The sequence below is a fragment of the Mus caroli genome, unplaced genomic scaffold (assembly GCF_978045245.1).
Source record: "Mus caroli unplaced genomic scaffold, Mus_caroli_1 scaffold_3, whole genome shotgun sequence".
Classification (NCBI taxonomy): Eukaryota; Metazoa; Chordata; class Mammalia; order Rodentia; family Muridae; genus Mus; species Mus caroli.
This window is the reverse complement of record NW_028227258.1, coordinates 15,758,195-15,775,758: the sequence shown is the minus strand read 5'-3', so window position 1 is coordinate 15,775,758 and position 17,564 is coordinate 15,758,195. Positions and strand designations below refer to the sequence as shown.

At 44.9% G+C, this 17,564-nt stretch overlaps 1 long non-coding RNA gene across 1 annotated transcript; it reads right to left on the bottom strand.

Moving 5' to 3' along the window:
* Positions 1–4,992: 4,992 nt before the first annotated feature.
* On the bottom strand, positions 4,993–12,125 carry LOC147005432 (uncharacterized). The gene is made up of 3 exons (XR_015046593.1): positions 12,018–12,125; positions 9,241–9,382; positions 4,993–5,458 (listed from the first exon to the last, which is right to left on the bottom strand). It is a non-coding gene; the product is annotated as an uncharacterized LOC147005432 (long non-coding RNA).
* Positions 12,126–17,564: the final 5,439 nt, after the last annotated feature.

Below are 17,564 nucleotides of genomic sequence, written 5' to 3'. Positions count from 1 at the left end.
TAACTCACCGTTGGGAAAAACTTGAACTAAAAAATGTAAAGGCAGAAACCCAGCCTACCCTTAGATCTGTCCCTTCTTAGAAATAGAACCCCAACTCAAGCTGTGGATATTGTCACTTGGAATTAAAGACTGCATTTTCTATACTTCTCTGGCCCCTTGCCATCCCATGGACACTGATTGAACTTTATCAAAGGAAATAAAATCTAAGGGTAATACAAAACAACAACAACAACAAAAACCACCCACCTATTACCACAGCTCTTTCGCCTCTCCTGCCAGGCCCTCTATGGACATGAAATGCAGCCCTAGTGGCTAATGGTTCATCAGAAGATAACCTTGAGGATAGAAGTATTGCTGTTGAATGAGGTTGGCAAATGTAGGTTCCCAGTGACAACACGTGTTGGCAGATCAACACCAGAAGAATGTATTTTCAAACAGATGTGAGAGAGAAATAAACTTAGCTTGTTTAAATCTCTGTCAGTTTTCTAATAGAGTTAAAACCAATGCTGACTGACTGGCTGACTGGCTCTAGTGTTTTAGAGGAAAGAGCTGGAGTGAGAAATAAAAGAGAGATCACTGCAGTGGCCTGCCTGAGAAAAGGCCCGGAGACCAGGTCAAACCAGGAAGAGGTGAGAGGTGTCAGGCCGCAGACAGACTTTGAAGGCAGTGTTCAAGGCGGGGCACTGGTGGGAGTGATCATTTCATAATTAATAAGCAATGAAATCAAGCCTGACCTCTAGATTCTAGGGAGGAACAAGCAAAAGACAGTTGTTCACTCTTGAAACAGGAAGTTAAAGAAGGGTGGATTATAGAGATAAGTCAAGATTCTACTTATACCTAAACATAAGGTTGAGATCCCCTTTATATCTGCTTATTCAGTTCTCAAAGTCAGTTAGATATGAAAATCTAGAGTCTGGACTTGTGGGAGAGGTGTCAGCCATAGAAATAAATTTGAAAATACTACAGTCATAAGTGAGACTAAACAGAGTGGGTTGGGGTAGTGAAGGATCAATGAGTGAGTCTTGGGTTACCCCAGCTTTGGAGATTATGGAGGGGGAGAAACAGCCAGTCTGGTGTCCAAAGAGAATGCAATAAGATTGGAGGGCAATGGAGACCACAGGAGGAAAACCCTGAAGAGACATGGTGACATCTACAAATGCCTCAAAGGAGTCAGGATGATTGGAAATGAATCATGGGAAGGAAGTGCCCATCAGACTCTACCCCCTTCAGTGTCATTAGTAAAATAAGCTGGGTCATGTGCTTGCCCCTAAGCGAATCACAACTGAACCTCTGGGCTGAGAAGTGTTTCCTCTAGAATGAACAGACCTCTCAGCCTTGAAGAAGAAAGAGAGAGAGAGAGAGAGAGAGAGAGAGAGAGAGAGAGAGAGAGAGAGAGAGAGAGAGAGAAACTCAAGAATGAGTGAGTAGAGAAACTGGGTTAGGGAACTGGCTGGTCGTTGGGTAATAAACAATATCCGCCAAGATCCTTTTTACTGTCACATAAAAATTCCAAACCTCATCACAGCTGGAGCTGGTCTTGCTTGGGGCACGTGTAGTCAGGGGAGTTGGATCTGCCTTCACTGTTTCAGTCGATCTTATGATGAACCAAACGCCTGGCATTTGTATGCTATTAATTATGAAATAATCACTCCCATCTTCAAGAAGTTCCACACACCAAAGACTTCTAAAACCAAATAAAGATGCTGCCAAGTGAGGAGAAGCATCAAGGGCTTGGATATTTTTCCTCTATAACACTAGAGCCACCTGCTTGTCAACCTTGGAAGACTAAACACAGCTTGATCACGCGCATAAAAGATCAACCGTTACCACAGAACAAATTTTTAAGGGATAATGATGTTATGGAGAAGAAAGAAAAAAGTCCAGAAGAATTTTCCACATGGTCCTTCAAGCTCTGGGTTTCTGTGTCGGGTTCATCATTCTATGGTTAAAGCAAAACAAGACCTTTCTCTTCCCTTCATTAAAGTTCCTTAATGTTGAGTGTTCCATTGTCGTTTGTCTCCAGACCAAGACAAGTTGTGGGGATTAGCCTCTCTCACTTCCTCTGACTCTGGCTGCTGCAGCCGCCATACATGGAAACTGTGCTCGTGGAATGAATGGGTGGCAATGGGAAGCTTTGGGGTCTGCTGGGTCACAGAAACGGTGATCCTGTGGGGCTAGGCCTGGTCTCAACCTCACAAACCAGCAAACGAAATGTGTAATACCTCTACCCCAGAATGCCATAGTGCTTCCTGTAAGAAAGCCAGAAGATGTCAAAAGAGGAGGAGCAAAGTCAATAAAGAGTTAACAGTAGAGGGCCACTGGGTGTGAATAAAGCATTTCCTACAGTGTGTGGCACTGAGTAGGTCTGCAAAAAACAATAGCTCAAGCAACAGAGGGGGCACTGAAAATCACACAAGGGGGTCTTGTCCATCAAGTCCAGTCTGAGTCAAAGGATAAGCCATAGCTGGAAGGGGGGCTAACCATCTGCATGGGTTAGACCCTAAAGACGCAAAGGTGATGGCAGGGGTCAAATTCCAAAGTGACAAGAGAAACTAGAGATCTTCTGTCAGGTAAGAGCAGAGGCTGGGGAGTCACCAGGGATCTCACAGCAGGATGATGTCAGAGCCTACACTTGTCCCCTGGTTGTCCCCTGCCTCATCACTCGGCTGTCACTCCCTTCTAATTCGGGACACACAGGATCCCTTTCTCTGAAGGGTGATTTTCCAGAACACCTGTGTAAGAAGCGGCGCTGAAGCCCGTGCTTAGCTCACGCCTTGGCCTTTCCCTGCCGACCAAAGCCATTGAGGACGGTTAGACTGGATTCATTATGTGACAGGTTGTTACCACCTTCCATTCTTGTCAAGTGTTGGTTTGGTCAGGTGTCAAAGTGCCAAGGATTTACAGACACGTAGGAGCTTCCCGGTCCCTAGAGGAAATTCTCTGGCCTAACTCTGAACAGTCTTCACCAGCAACTGGTTTATGCATAAGCTCGTGACCCCTTTCTGACCAATGAGCTGCAGGAAGAGGTCAATGGCTGCTCTCCATGGAAGAGACCCTCGCTTTTTATCAAAACAAACGAAGTGATGGGGGTGCGGGTACTGGCCACCTTCTCTTTTTGCCTTTAGATGTAATGTGAGGAAAGATGGCTGGACCTCCTGCCTGCCTGCCCATCTGGCGACCACAAGGAGAGGCAGAGAGATTAGAGAGACAGTAAGAACCAGTCACTTCGATGGTATTGGTGTGGCCTGAATTAATCTAAACATAAACTTCCGGTCTCTAGTTTCTCGCTGTGTGAGGAGATCAATGTTCTTCTGTTGTTCTAGCCTCAGTCAAAGGCACCTTAATTATTATAAAGTGAGAACTGAGCTCCGGGATTCCCCATGATCCTAAAAAGGTATTGTGGGTTTTCTGATCCCACCACCACTGCAGAAGAGGCTGTCTGTGGGATGAAGGGTCTACCATTAGGCTCTTCCTGTTGCAAGGCCTCCCCGAGGCATGGTCCCACCACGTGCTATCTCTTAGCACTCTTGTTTCCAGAACGCCTATTATTTTTAATGTGGGATTTTGGCCTTGGCCAACCTTTGTTTATGCCATTAGGATTTAACGTGCCTCATGCCTCAATTGGGCTTCTCTTGTTTCTCCCTGCCTGTGTCAGAAGGCTAGGGAACGCTTAAAATAAAAAAACAAAAAAAACCCCAACAACTCGACATTGAGAGATGAAACAAATTCTCCACATTGGACTCATAGCCACTAATATCTGCTTCCCACCAGATGGATGGGATTTCAGGGCCTGGTCAGCTGGAGTTGTATACATTTGTAATTTACAAACCGCTCTCCTTTGTTTCACCCCGTGAGTGGAGGCTGTAATGATATTCCGTCGCTGCATATCGTTATTACGAGTCCTTTGCTTATGTTAAGGGGCTTATGGAAGGGCTCAGACAAACACAAAGCCACTTATTAGGACAAACAGAGATTTTAAGAGAATACTATACTCTCATGAATAAACTAGTTCCTGATTGGCTAGAGTTGCAATTTCGCTTTTATCAGTAATTAAGGGCGAGCCAAGGAGCAAACTCGTCGGTTGACACCAATTACGATTGGTGGAGGAACTAATGAGTCCAAGAGAAAGGTTATTTATTCCCAAACTTTTGAAGCATAATTGTTGTGTAAATCGGATAGCGCGCAAATCTTTTCCATACGTTTGGGTTGGTAATTGAGAAATAAAATGGTTACCAAATGTACTCTTTGTCCAGTTTTGTTCTGCAGCCGATCTCTCTTGGGACTCCTTAAAGTGTAAGGAAAAGGTGATGTCAACGGCACCGTACTCCGGGCCGACAGAGCCAGGATTAATTAATGGAGATGAAAGGGACACTCTAGACCTTTCTTAACCACCGCCTTGCGGTCCCCACAGCAAGACACTTGCTGCTCTGCAGATGACCAAACAGTGCAGAGGATGAGGCCAGGACCCAAAAACCGCTTTGTGTTTAAAAACAAAACAAAGCAGAAGAACGGAGAGCAAGCCTCCACTCCGTCTCAATTCCAGTGTGGTGTTCTTAAAACAAGGAACTCTCGGGAGCTTTTCCCTTTGAAGTTTAATATGTGGGGCTTTACATCAATATAACATTTTAAATGTGTTAAACAAATTAGTCTCTGGTTACAAAAGTTTTGAGACATTTGCCAGTTGCTGTTTAACTAAATTGAATATGTGTGGCGAAGTTGATCATGCAGTTGTTCATTTAGAAGGACGCACATTTGGAGTGATTAATAAATAAACCAGCCTCCCATTGCCTCAGCCTCCGTGTTTATTTGAAGGCAATCTACTTTTAAAAGACATTAATATTCTTAGAATTATTATCAGAATAATTGCTTTGGCTCCCTCTCAGAACGCACATTTTTTTTCCTTATTTCCCTTCAGCGCGGGCAGCTTTTCACTCAGATAGAAACCCCCCATTATTGTTCCCCACCCCGCCCCCCAAAAATGAAGAATAGGAATCATATACTTTTCACGAAGGAATAATTAATTTGTCTCAAGTAGTAGAACCCAGAACTGTAGAGTGACTTTGAACGGTCGTCTCTGAGGAGCGCCATTGTTTGTTCTCGTCAGTCTTTAATGAGCTTTAGTAAATGGCCAGGAAAAATTACCTCCTTTCTGTAACATGAGAGAGGCGGAGAATGAAGGGAGTTATAGAATCCCTCAGAGGAAAGGGAACACACACACACACACACACACACACTCCTACACAACAGTGCTTAGGAGCTCGTGGTCCTCTGTTGGACTTATTTGAGGATGCGAGATCCAGTTACTAAGTGCATTAAAACAGAAGCCTGTCCCCTAATTTGTATTGATTATTCTTATCGTGGCCACTGTTGAATCTGCCGGGGAAACCGTCCATCCTGTAATTCCATGGGGCTGGATATTCATTACGTTCACCACCTTAAGTTTCTTCTCTGTGCAGGACTGTAAGACAAGGCGGAACAGAACTTTAGCAGAGATGAACTGCGTGCGCAGAAGAAGACATCCCTCCCCCCCAAAGGTCACTGGGTTGCATTTAAAAAGAGCATTTTTGTAAAGTTCCCACCCCCAAGGGAGATTCCCCACAGCATATGACGGTTCACAAAGAGCCCAATGTTTTCTTGCAGGTTCCCACAGGCCTCTGGGCTTCCAGGAGAAGTGGAACTCTTTCTAATTATAAAGATCCTCATGTTTAGCAGTGACCAGAAAGATACACTACTCAGAAGATTGTAGAGACCATGGTAGGGTTAGATCATGCTTTCTCTCAATGTGAGCTAGGCTTTAGGAACCATGAGGCAGAACCCTCTTCCTTGCCTGAACAAGGCTGGAAGAGGCCCAAACATCAAGCTAGGATTGAAGATATAAGTTTCATCTGGGTGCAAGAAGTTATACAATGGTTAACAGCCCAACTGGACTTCCCACTCACCATCGGAACCCGGCAAGTCTCTCTGGCCCAACCTTGCTCAGGCAGTGGACAGAGCTGGGCTTGCTCTCTGTGGTCTGCACTTGAGAGGAAGGGGTGGAGAATGTCGAAGCTCCATTTCTCTTCCCTAACATACCCCTGCCTGGCAGGGAGCCACGTCCATCCGTCTGCTGTGAGGCCAGTCCAGCTGTCTGTGCCTACATTCCCGTGTTGTGTGTGGACCCTCCTTTTCGCATCAATTGGATCTGATGACGTCAAGCTTTATAAAAAGAGCAGGCCCTGAAGCTGACCCTTGGACACATCTTAGAAACAGATTCCCACCAAGACTGGCATGGCTGCCAGAAGCAAACTATGGATGGCATTTAGGCATCACTTCTCAAAAGGTTTGTATCTGTGGGTGACTTTGTTAACTTCCTCGAATGGCAGTAAAGGGTCCCTTTTATAAAATGGGTCCTAGTGCAGTTGCTAGTGAGCTTTTCACATTAACATGTTGGCACAGCGTCACCTACTCAGCGTGCATGTGTCCCTCTGCTCAGGGTCAGATGCAAGAAGATGATAGCAGGAGTTCCCAGTTACATGACACTTGTGTTTATAAAATTTCTTGTGTACATATTGTCTGAGAGCTGTGAGGACTTCACGCTCTCATCCAGTCCCACTTAAAGCAGGGATTATCTCCACTTTACAGGTGAGGAGACAAACACACAGGAATGAGTCGGACTTGTACAGTGTCATGTAATCAGACATAGGCAGGATGCAGATATCAACACAACTCCTTTGGCTCTGGCTCCTCTACTCAGCAGGTTTTGAAACACGCGGGACTAGAAAGTGTCCTTGATCCAGCCACCAGATGGGTTTTATTTAGCTGGTGACATCTTGAAATTTTGAATTTTTGGCTAACACTTAAAAACATGGAGATTACCTGTAAATATTTAGATTTCCAGATGCTTTTACGTGAGAAAGTTCTGGAATCTGCCAGTCCGTGTGGATCCACCACTAACTAGGTCTGCTGTGTCCTAGAGAAAGTCAAAGTCACCTCGTGCTTAAAAGAGGGGGACAACATCTACCTCAGAGCGCCTGTATGTGTTTGTATATGTGTGTGTGTGTGTTTGTGTGTCTGTGCATGTGTCTGTATGTGTCTATATGTGTGTGTATCTCTGTGTATGTGACTGTGTGTGCACATGTGCATGCATTCATGTTATGAACACACTGTGGAGACCCACAGGTATGCTTATGGAAGCCAGAGGTCAATCTCCAGGGTCCTTTTCAATTGTTCTTTGCCTTGTTTCTTTTAGATGGTGGCTCTGGCTGAACCCAGAGCTCACGGCTGATCTAAACTGGCTGGCCAGTAAGCCCAGGGATCCATCATCCTTCTGTCTATTTGCCCAGCTCTGGGATTACAGGTGCACACAACCAACCCTGGCTCTGTGCGTGTACGCTGAGGATTCAGGCTCCATGCATCTGTAGCAGACATGTCATCATTTCTCCCTCCCCATATCTTATTTTTGTCCTACTTACCACTGTCTGCGAGCAAAACCAAGACCGAACATTTTCCAGACAGTGGCAAACTGCACTTAGATGTGAAGAAACCCAAGATGGAAGTGTTGGTTTAGTCTGACATACAAATCCAAAGTTGGTTCTCATGCAGGGGGTGCATTCATGTTTGAGTTTCTCCAGCTGAAGTTCTAAGGAGCAGCAGGCTTGTCTCACTGTTTGTGATATTCAAAGCAAACCAGACCAAACCTAAAGAGCTGGCACAGTGCATGTCTTTGCTAGAAAAAGAGGATAGGAAAAACAAAAACAAAAAGAGGAAAGAGGCAGGTGGTAGAAAAAGCAAATACTTTGTCCGCCTGGCCTGAAGAAGGAGGGGACAGAGGGAAGTGAAGGAAGAGAAAGGTCTAGAAGTTATTCCGAACACCAAGGAAGGTGACTTCCCTGTGCGAACAGACTCCTTCAGATGTGCAATGCCCTCTGGTAGCAACTTACATCTTGCATTGTTTTGTTTTCAAAAACTTCAAAGTTTCAGTAGGCTTCATCCTCAATTAGAATAAATGTCAGTAACATGCTTGAAGAAAATTTGTTTAGAGATGTGTGTACGGTTGAAATTGCACATTACATATGCCCCGTGCATGGCTTTCCACTAAATTTTTAACGATGCGAGGAGGTGCGTGGCTCCAGATAGACGAGTGAATCTGAATGTATATATCTGGTGCCTTGCACGTTGACATAAACACAGCTGCCTTTCTACATTTGAGAACACTTGTGTTTATTTGAATGTGTGATGAGGAGGTCATCAAAATGAACACGCTCGTTGTGTTTATTTGAATCTCACATCGCTCATGAGAGAATACACGCCGTGTTTGAACATGCAGTCAAACACTAGCCTCTCTAAAAGGCAAAGCAAACCCCAGAAGGTAACTCAATGCAAAACCCCATTAATGCAGCATTAACAACATAACTCCACTCACCAGAGAGCCAGGGAACTCAGAGTTAAAGGTTTTCAATGGCAATTTTATTTCTACTTGAGAAATATACAATTTCTTTCTATTAACTTAACATAGTACATGCAATTTGTATTCAGTAATATAAAGGAAAGAAATTTTAAGTAAGGCCAGCCCTCCTGCTAAAGGCCTGAAAATGCCTGCAAGGTTTTAAGGAATAACATGGGGTTTCATTGTTGTTTGGTTTTTGTTTGTTTTTGTTTCAAGACAGGGTCTCTCTGCATAGCTCTGACTGTCCTGGAACTCACTATGTTGACAAGACAGGCCTTGAACCCTCAGAGATCCTCCTGCCTCTGCCACCTAACTGCTAGAACTAAAGACATGTGCCACAATGCCCAGCAAGGAACGGCATGTCACACTTTTCATGGTATAAATAACACAATACCTCATTGTATCACATTTGTGGGGGGATTCTCACAGTGTGTGAATTTTGGATATCCCACTGACAGGACTCGGTCTGTGCTGTGGGCAAAGGTAACGAGGATGGAGATGGTGTGGATATGTATGTGACTTCTAACATCACAGGGATATATTCTCTCCCTCCCTTCCCACCCTTACACACACACACACACACACACACACACACACACACACACACACACACACACACCAGTGGGGCCCTTGAATAATTACATGTAAGTATACTTGCCTCAACCCTTAAGCAGAAGCAAATGCCAACTATAGCAGCATATGATACCTACACTTCTGCACAGAGAAAGAAGAGCAGCGTTAAAACTTGCCCCAGAATCTGGAGTGATGAGTCCTGATATATATGTAAAGATGGTTGCAGATGTGGCCTTTCTCACCTGCCGCTCTCAGGAAAGATGTAGGCCCTCTCTGTCAGGCTGTGTGCTGCAACTGGAAGAGAGAGCTTAGCTGTCAGGGACGGAGGCATCTACCATTAGAGTCCTCAGGATTCCATTTGCAGAGTTTCTGCACTTTGGCTTTCTGTGGGGGAAATATGACTAGTAAATAAATAAGCAGGAGAGCGAGGGGGAGCACAGACAAGCAAAACGGGATTCTCTGGAAATTAAATAATAGATGCAAGCGCCTGGACAAAGAGAGAAAGTGTGTGTTTCTGTTTGGCTCGTGAGAGTTGACAAGATTATAGCTGATGGTGGTTTGGCTGTAGAGTCAGAATTCTATTGTACGGTATTAATTAAAGCCAGAGGGGTTGGGATACCAGGAGTGGGAGGGGAGCCTGTGTTTCTAGGAGTCAGAGAATATTAGAGTTTGGCCACCAGGAAAGACTTCAAAATGTGAAAAACGTTTAAAATAAAAGACCCAGGAAAACTCCTTTAAAGGCCTGTGTTGTGTTGAGACCATCAGACGACATGCTTAGCAAACCACTTCTCGGGGTTCCCCACCCAGACAGTCACAAACTTTGAAAGTGCTTAACTAGTTAAATTGGGGAAGAGCGGAGACCTGAAGCAACATCTCTTTCTTCCCACTAGGATGTATTGGACTCTGTACCAGGATATGCTTTTACCCACCTAAAATATTATTACTATATCTCAGAGTGTTTCTCTATTCGTTTTAACACTTTTTAAAACATGTTTCAGAGATGAGAAATGGAAAGGAAGGAAAGCTGCATTTTAAATCAAGCAATTTTCTGAGTTGTGAGTGGAAAACGAGAAAGACGACCACAAACCTCCCCTTTGATGAAGCCCCAAATATAGAAAAGGATCAGACTGCACACAGACAAAAGGATTTTTCCCCCTGACTTGGGAGTGATATCTTGTTACACTAATGGCTCTTGACAGCTATCGTAAGGCCGTTCATTTACAGTCTTATTACGGTGAGCTAGACTCTGTAGCAATGCGTCCTATTTCGAACCTCACCCTATCAGGAACAGCCTTCTAAACAAGGACATGGCCCAAGATCAGAAAAACTGGAGCTGATTTAAGTGAAGAAGGAAGTTAAAACGCTACGTGTTGGATAAGATCTCATTTTCACTTAAAAAAAAAAAAAGAAAGATAGAGTGGGCTGGCTGAGATGGTTCTGCGCAAGTTCGAATCTCCAGCACCCACGAAAAAGAGCTGAACATGTCGGTGCTTGCCAGTAACCCCGAATTAGGGGACAGAGACAGGAGGATGCCAAGAGCTCACTGGCCACCCAGCCTAGCCAAAAGTGAGTTTTCAGTTCAGTGAGAGACTGTCTCAAGGCAATAAGCTTTAGTGTTCTCTCAGTGCATAGATGGAAGAAACACATAGAGTATGCATGATCTGATGGCGTTGTTACTTCTGGACAGAGATGTGTGGGGCCGGACAGATGGCTCAGTTGGTCAGGGGCTGGCTGCATCAGAAGGACATTTGCTCAGACCCTCAGCATCCCTGTTAAGGGACGGGGAGGGGTGGGACTGACCTGGCAAATTAAGGGTAAGGAAGACAGGCATATTCCTGGACCTCACTGGCCAACCCGCCTAGCCAATCAGGGAGCTGTAGGTTCACTGAGAGACCTGTCTCAAAAAAAAAAAAAAAAAAAAGGTGAAAAGCTATTGAGAAAGACACTCAACAACAACCTCAGACCTCCACACATGCATGCAAACAATCAATTAAAATACATAAATACATATTGTCTTCAGATGTGTGTGTATACATGTAAATATACTTATATTGCATGTGTACACCTAAAATGTCCTGTTGCCAAAGTCATCAGCGATGATCCTTTTGTACCAACTATACTTGGGACTTTAAATATAATAAAACATCAATTATGTTTATAATATAAAACATTTTAAAATGTATCACATGTATTTGTGTACGTGTGTCTATGTGTATATGTCATTGTTTATTTGTGTATGTGTGCACCTATGTGAATAGGTATGGAAGGTGGGCTTGCACCACGGGTTCCTGTGGAAGTCCTCGGACATCTTTCTGAAGTTATTTCTTTCCTTCTAACATGTGGGTTCCATGAATCCATGAATCAAACGGAAGTCATTAGGCCCGACAGCAAGTGTCTTTTCCTGCTAAGCCATCTCTCAGGCCCTGAAAGACGCCCCTTTTCCTAGACTTTTATGAAGGTTTTCAAAAGTACAGACGTGATCTAATCTGTTTTGCTTCTGACAATGATTCAGTCTGGAATACAGAGTTAATCTAGAGTCTCTCCAGAAGCATCGAGCCACCCTGTCTGGAAATCAGTGCAGCTTCCATTCTGACTTCACAGAGAAAACAAGCAAGAGTCCCAGGGGAGATCCCACAGCCTCCCATGACAGTGAACTGGGCAGCCATGTGGGCACTGGGTCCTTCTGTAGGTCTGTGGTCCTTCTTCTGTGTTGACGATCTGGATGACAGTCTATCATGTGTCAATGTTTTACCCACTTTCCCAATATCCAATAAGAGAGGGTTAGGCTCAGCCTCTGTGCTAACGATAAGGAGGACAGCAACTCAGAGGCAGGCAGTGCTGTTCTGCTGAAATGTGGCCAGCTAGACTTGACGAAATCCAGATTCTGGGACTAAGTGAGATGACCAAGGTCAAGGAAGACACCAGTATGTTTCATAGGTAGTGATGAGTGGGTCAGGATGGCTATTTATGGCACCCACCCATTCCCTCCCCAGAGCCACAGTAAGAGAAATCGACCCACCTTCAGACTGGGTGGCCATCCCACTGCCTCAGCATCGTGTCCTCATGTGTAAAGTGGGGGGATGACAGAAGGGCTTTAATGTTTGAGCATTAAAGAAACCAATACACACGAACTCTCCAAGCACTTCCTGGTTCCTGCTAAGTATTACATAACCTGCGGTTACTGCTTAGTAACACTATGAAAGGTATTCTGTTTGACTTAAACAAAAGAAAGCTATTGAAAACTGAAATGTTCTTAAGAGATTACCAGATAATATGTCCTGTTGAAACCTCTTAGGATAAGGTGTGCCCTTTCTTAGAAGGGAGACCAAATAAATTATTTAAAGGGTTTTAAAGACATGTTGCATTGCTGGAGGAGGGCTCTTTGAGTTAATCAGGATTGAAATAATTTTGAATGGAAAAAAATCTTTCTCACTTAGTAAAACAATATACTTTAATATGTCTACCCATGAACCACCCAAATCACCTCAGAGGTACTGACCTGCCCATAGGAGAAACTGATAAACCGTTCCTAATATAGAAACGACCCATGGATTGCTTCAAGGGCAGAAGTATTGTGTTGACTATTCTAACAGAGGATCTTACTCAGCTGGTGGCAGGGGACGGGGCGCACCACAATCATCTTAGTAAAATCTTGCTGTCTAGCAGTGCGACAAGGTGTGGCAGTTATGTGGCAGGCTAATTTGCTCCTTCTCCAACTCTTTAAATAACTCCTCTGTTTCCCAGGAGATTTCAAGGATCTTTAAAACTAAGACCTAGATTAGATGAGCCAGCTCCTTGCTGGGCATCAGAAACAAGACTGTAGTCTGAGCAGACCCCCACCCCACCCGGGACTCTTCTATTCAGTAAGTCAGTCTTTTATAGCAACAAAGGTTTAAGCTGGAGAATAAGGTTCTGAATAAGGGAGAGAGAAAACTCTTCAGTTGCAGTAGCCAGAGCCCCCTGAGAAACAGACGGACTAGACAGCACCCGGTGTCTCTAGAGAACCGGTGGCAGAAGCCAGGTTCCTTGCTCTGGAGGCCAAAGCTCCGGTTAGGAAGAACATACAGTTTCCGTTCCACCTGATTTACTGTCCTGCTCTCCCTGCCGTGAGATTGGATGGATGCTTAGGAGGGACTTCAAGGTCTCTGTGCCCCTGGACTTAAGTTCTTAAGGAGCCACACCACTCTGCCTCCTGGGCTCTCTCAGTGTAGCCACAAGCTTTTCCTCCATCCTAGAAATGTGGACCCCAGTGGTAGTCTACTATAGGGGACACCTGGGCAGAGATAGCAAGTCTTTATGGGGTTTTCTTTTTCTGTTTGTTTGTTTTGTTTTGTTTTTTCAAGACAGGGTTTCTCTGTGTAGCGCTGGCTGTCCTGGAACTCACTCTGTAGACCAGGCTGGCCTCAAACTCAGAAATCAGCCTGCCTCTGGCTCCCTAGTGCCGGGATTAAGGGTACGCACCACCACCGCCCGACAGATAGCAAGTCTTGATTCCTGGGTGGCTTCATTTCATAGAATGGAATTTCATAGGATGGTTTGGAGAAAAGCTTCCTGCAGAGATATTTCTGACGGTTTCCTTGTTGTTGTTTTGTTATCTGTTCTGTGATTCCATGGGAGGATGATATCATCTTCCTTTCTGTTGAGCTCAAGACATGCCTGGTCAGTACCTGTCTCCGTACCAGAGCCTCTTTAAAAGTCTTTCTCAGCAAGGTATGACACCAGGGTCACATTTTGTTTATTTGTTTATTATTTACAAAGCTGTTTATGTTAAGTGAAAATTGCTGGAGTCTATGGAAATAATATAGGCAGGTGTGTCCAACCTACAGAGCACATATGTCCCAGGATAGCTATGAATGTGACATGATGCATTTGTAGTAGGCTACCGTCATGTTACAATATCAAAAGGTTGGCTACTCGGGTGAACTCTTACAGTTTGAGATTGTATTCTAACAATCTGGACAACAATGTTGACATCGCTTTTATCGGGTACATATGGATGTGTCTAAGAACCATACACATCTGTTGATGGACAACATCTTCATCTGCTACTGCTCTTCTTGGGGGAGACCCAGAATCCATAGCGTACCTTCCTCTCTGGCTTCATCAATGCCCTGCCCCTTTCTGGTTTAACTGCCATAACAAAGCTGGAGTCTGTGTATCCATCCCCTTTACAGCCACAAGCAGTGATCTCACATCCCTTTCCTTCTTAAACGCACTGGGCTGGGCTCTGGGCTCTGCGCTCTTTCGCAGACCTGTTTTCTAGAGGTTGATGCTCTCCCCTTTGCCTGGCTAGCAGGCAGGAGAACTGCCAGCACTAGGACACTACAAGGAGACCCATCACCTGCGGTTCTTAGAAGATTTTCCCCTGTGCATGCCTTTCAAGCCTTTGGCTGTGTCCGAGGCTGCTGGAAAGATATCTTTCAGTCCCACAGGAATGAGGTCACTGCTTACCCCAGCCCGCCCATCTGAATATAGGCCTGTGGAAAGCAGAAGCAAAGGCTGTCCCCGACTCACTCTCCACATTTCCTCCTGTTTCCAAAAGATAAACAAAGCACCCCAAACTCCCACTCGGCAATCTACCGTGGTTAGGGGGGCGGGGAGCGCTGTTCAAAACAAACCAGACCCCAGCTTCTCCATGCTACCCAGCTTCTCCATGCTACTCCCCAAACATGTCTACCCTCAGTCTTTTGTTGTGTGACTGGCAGACTCAGACATCAGGAGAAGCCGCATCTTGGAAAGTTTGAAAATCTAATTTGTGCTACTATTGTTAGACAATGGTAACTTCTAGCCACTGAATTGGAACCTGTTAATAGGACAGCATTAAGGAATCACTGTCGCATTTGAAATCCATTTCTAGGGGGAGTGAGAGCGGCGTCAGGGGCTTTCTCGGAGGGTCATTGAAGTCAGCACCATCAGAAAACAAAGTGCTCTATACAGCCAGCTCAAGGGCCTGCCTGCTCTCTTTTAGGCGTTTAACAGAAGATTATATAAGGTCCAATAATTCAATTAATTAAGAGTAAAATGAAGGTGGTGACTTTATATTTCTTTGGTCAGTAAAAACTTCTAGCATTCTCATAACCTCTTTTATTCTCTGTGAATTCTAATAGAAAAATCTTTTTAATACGGTATTTTGTTAGCAGGGGATATGCTGGGACACCACAGTATCGGCCCACAGATCACTGCTCACACCCCAAAGATGATGAACATTTTAAATGAAATCAATACTGGCCTATTCATGTCAACAGCACTATCCCTGGCAATGTAAAAATACAGAGAGAAATTGCAGCCCAGGCGACTTATCCCACACTCTTTTCATTACAGGTTGTCAGTTAAATTAGTTCTATAATATTGTATCCGTCCACAGAAAGAAAGTTGTGCCAGATCCATGCCACGTGCATCAGTTCAACTACACAGAATCCCTGTAAAAATGAATGAGGGCTGAAGAGAGAACTTAAGAGAACCAGTAGAGAGGGAAGACATTTGCAAGTAGCAATAAACCTGCCAAAATTACCCCCCCCCACCCCCCCTGCCGCAATCATGCCTTTATTATCATTTTAAAAATAGCAACATGTTCGGTCTCATGGTTCCAGATTTTTCCAGGAAGGAACAATCTGAGAGGCTTCTCGAACCTGTTCAGCATCAGGGTTTGAGGGAACCTTGGGTGTTTGGGTTGACCTCTCGTGAATGGACTGCGCTAATGGGCTCTGCCTTGGGGGGAGCTGAATGGGTCTCTCTTACCTGGGATTCAGGAGCAGCCACTGAAACAAGTCCATTCACAGTCAAGTCCTCAGGTCTGCATCAATGATGACACTCCAGGAGGTTCTGCAGTTCCAATTGCCCCTGGCATTAAGCAGAGGCAGCCAGTGGGCTGTGCTGAGGCCCAGCCTGAATCAGCGATCCAGCTCTGAAGCAACTCGGCAGGAGAATAAACTGATTGAATCAATAATTTCAATCACTGCCTATCCCCGGATAGGAACCAGGGAAGATGGAAGAGGGTTGGGGGGAGGGGAACACCCATAAGCAGAGACGCTGGGGCTGAGCTCAGCCAGCGAAGAAACAAAGAGAGAGCACGCTAAGGAGATGAGTGTTCAGGAGAAGAAAAATAGTTAAAGTTCACTAAGGGCCCAGAAATTGTTCTCACCTAGAAGAGATGTGCAATTCATCTGCCACCTCACAGACACCTCTTCCTTCCGTCACCAGAGCAGAGAGGATGCTGATTACAACTGCCTGAGAAATGCCTCACAAAGCCTACTGTTCCAGGTCCCTGAGTGGGTGTCCATTGGCCACAAGTCATGGAGTCCAGGCTGCAGGCTTCACATGACACTTCCTTGGCTCTATGGCCACACCCACACACCTGTGTCAAGACACCTTGTTTGTCATTCTAGTCCCCTTAAATTAAGGAGGGTTGAATCAGATTCTTCCAGAATGACCTTGCAAGGTTGCAGAGACCAGCGTCATAGCCTACCTGCCCCCAGCACTGCCTTCTGTGGTGGCATCTAGGCAGAATCTGGAGCTGCTGGGATGGCTTCCCTTTATAAGAGTGGCTATCTAATGGATACTTACCATAGAAGACCTTGGTTAATCCTCTTGGGAACCTCATGAGGCATCGTTATTTTTGGTCCCATATTACAGATGGGAACATTGAGATACAGAAAGTAGCTTCACAGGCCACCAATCTAGCTCCTAGCACCATCAAAATGAGAATCTGAGTGCCCGGGCCTCAAACTCAGGTTTTTCACACAGTATTTTGTTCCTCGCCTTCTCTGTTTCTTAATGAAAGAATGTCTTCTCTGTCAGGTGGTCTTCAGTCACCAATCATATATCCAGTAGGCGTCAAGAAGCACAGGGCTCTCAGGATATCCCCAGACTATGTCCATCTTCTCTGTCTTATTCTTGCACATAGTCACCAATGTCATCAACAACATTGTCACCAACATGGTCACCAATGTTGTCACCTCCCACACTTTATCTAGATTTCATGTCACAGAGGTTAAACTCTAACTCTAGATCTGTCCAGTCCTCATCCTTGGCCAAAATTATATGACAGAATTTCTAGGTTCTAGTTCATGCCCAGTTGAAGACAGATTTGGAGGAGGGGTGAGTCTCCATCCACCATCCTCCCAATGATGACAGAAAGTGTCTGGTTCATCTGGATGAAAAGAAAAATCATAATTTAGTAGTTTGTAAACAACCAAAATTAGTTCTCATGGTTCAAGTGGCATTGAAGTCCAGGACCAAGGCGGTTTTAGCTGTGTCTTCACACGGTAGAATTAAGAGGGCAGCTCTCTGGGGTCTGTTTTACAAGGGTGCTAATCTATACCCATGGGCCCCACGCTTATGACCTAGCCACCTGCCAAAGGACCCACTTTCTGACAGTATCACGTTGATGAGTTGATTTTCAATATGTTCGTTTTGGAAAGACACAAACTTCTAGCTCATAGCAGAGGGGCTACTCCAGTTAATCACAGGACCCAGGATCCACACCCCACCCAGAGGCTTCTTTGGACAAGCTGCAATCAACTGAATCTCACTGTGGAAAGACAGCTCAGTAAGGAAGCCCTCTCCC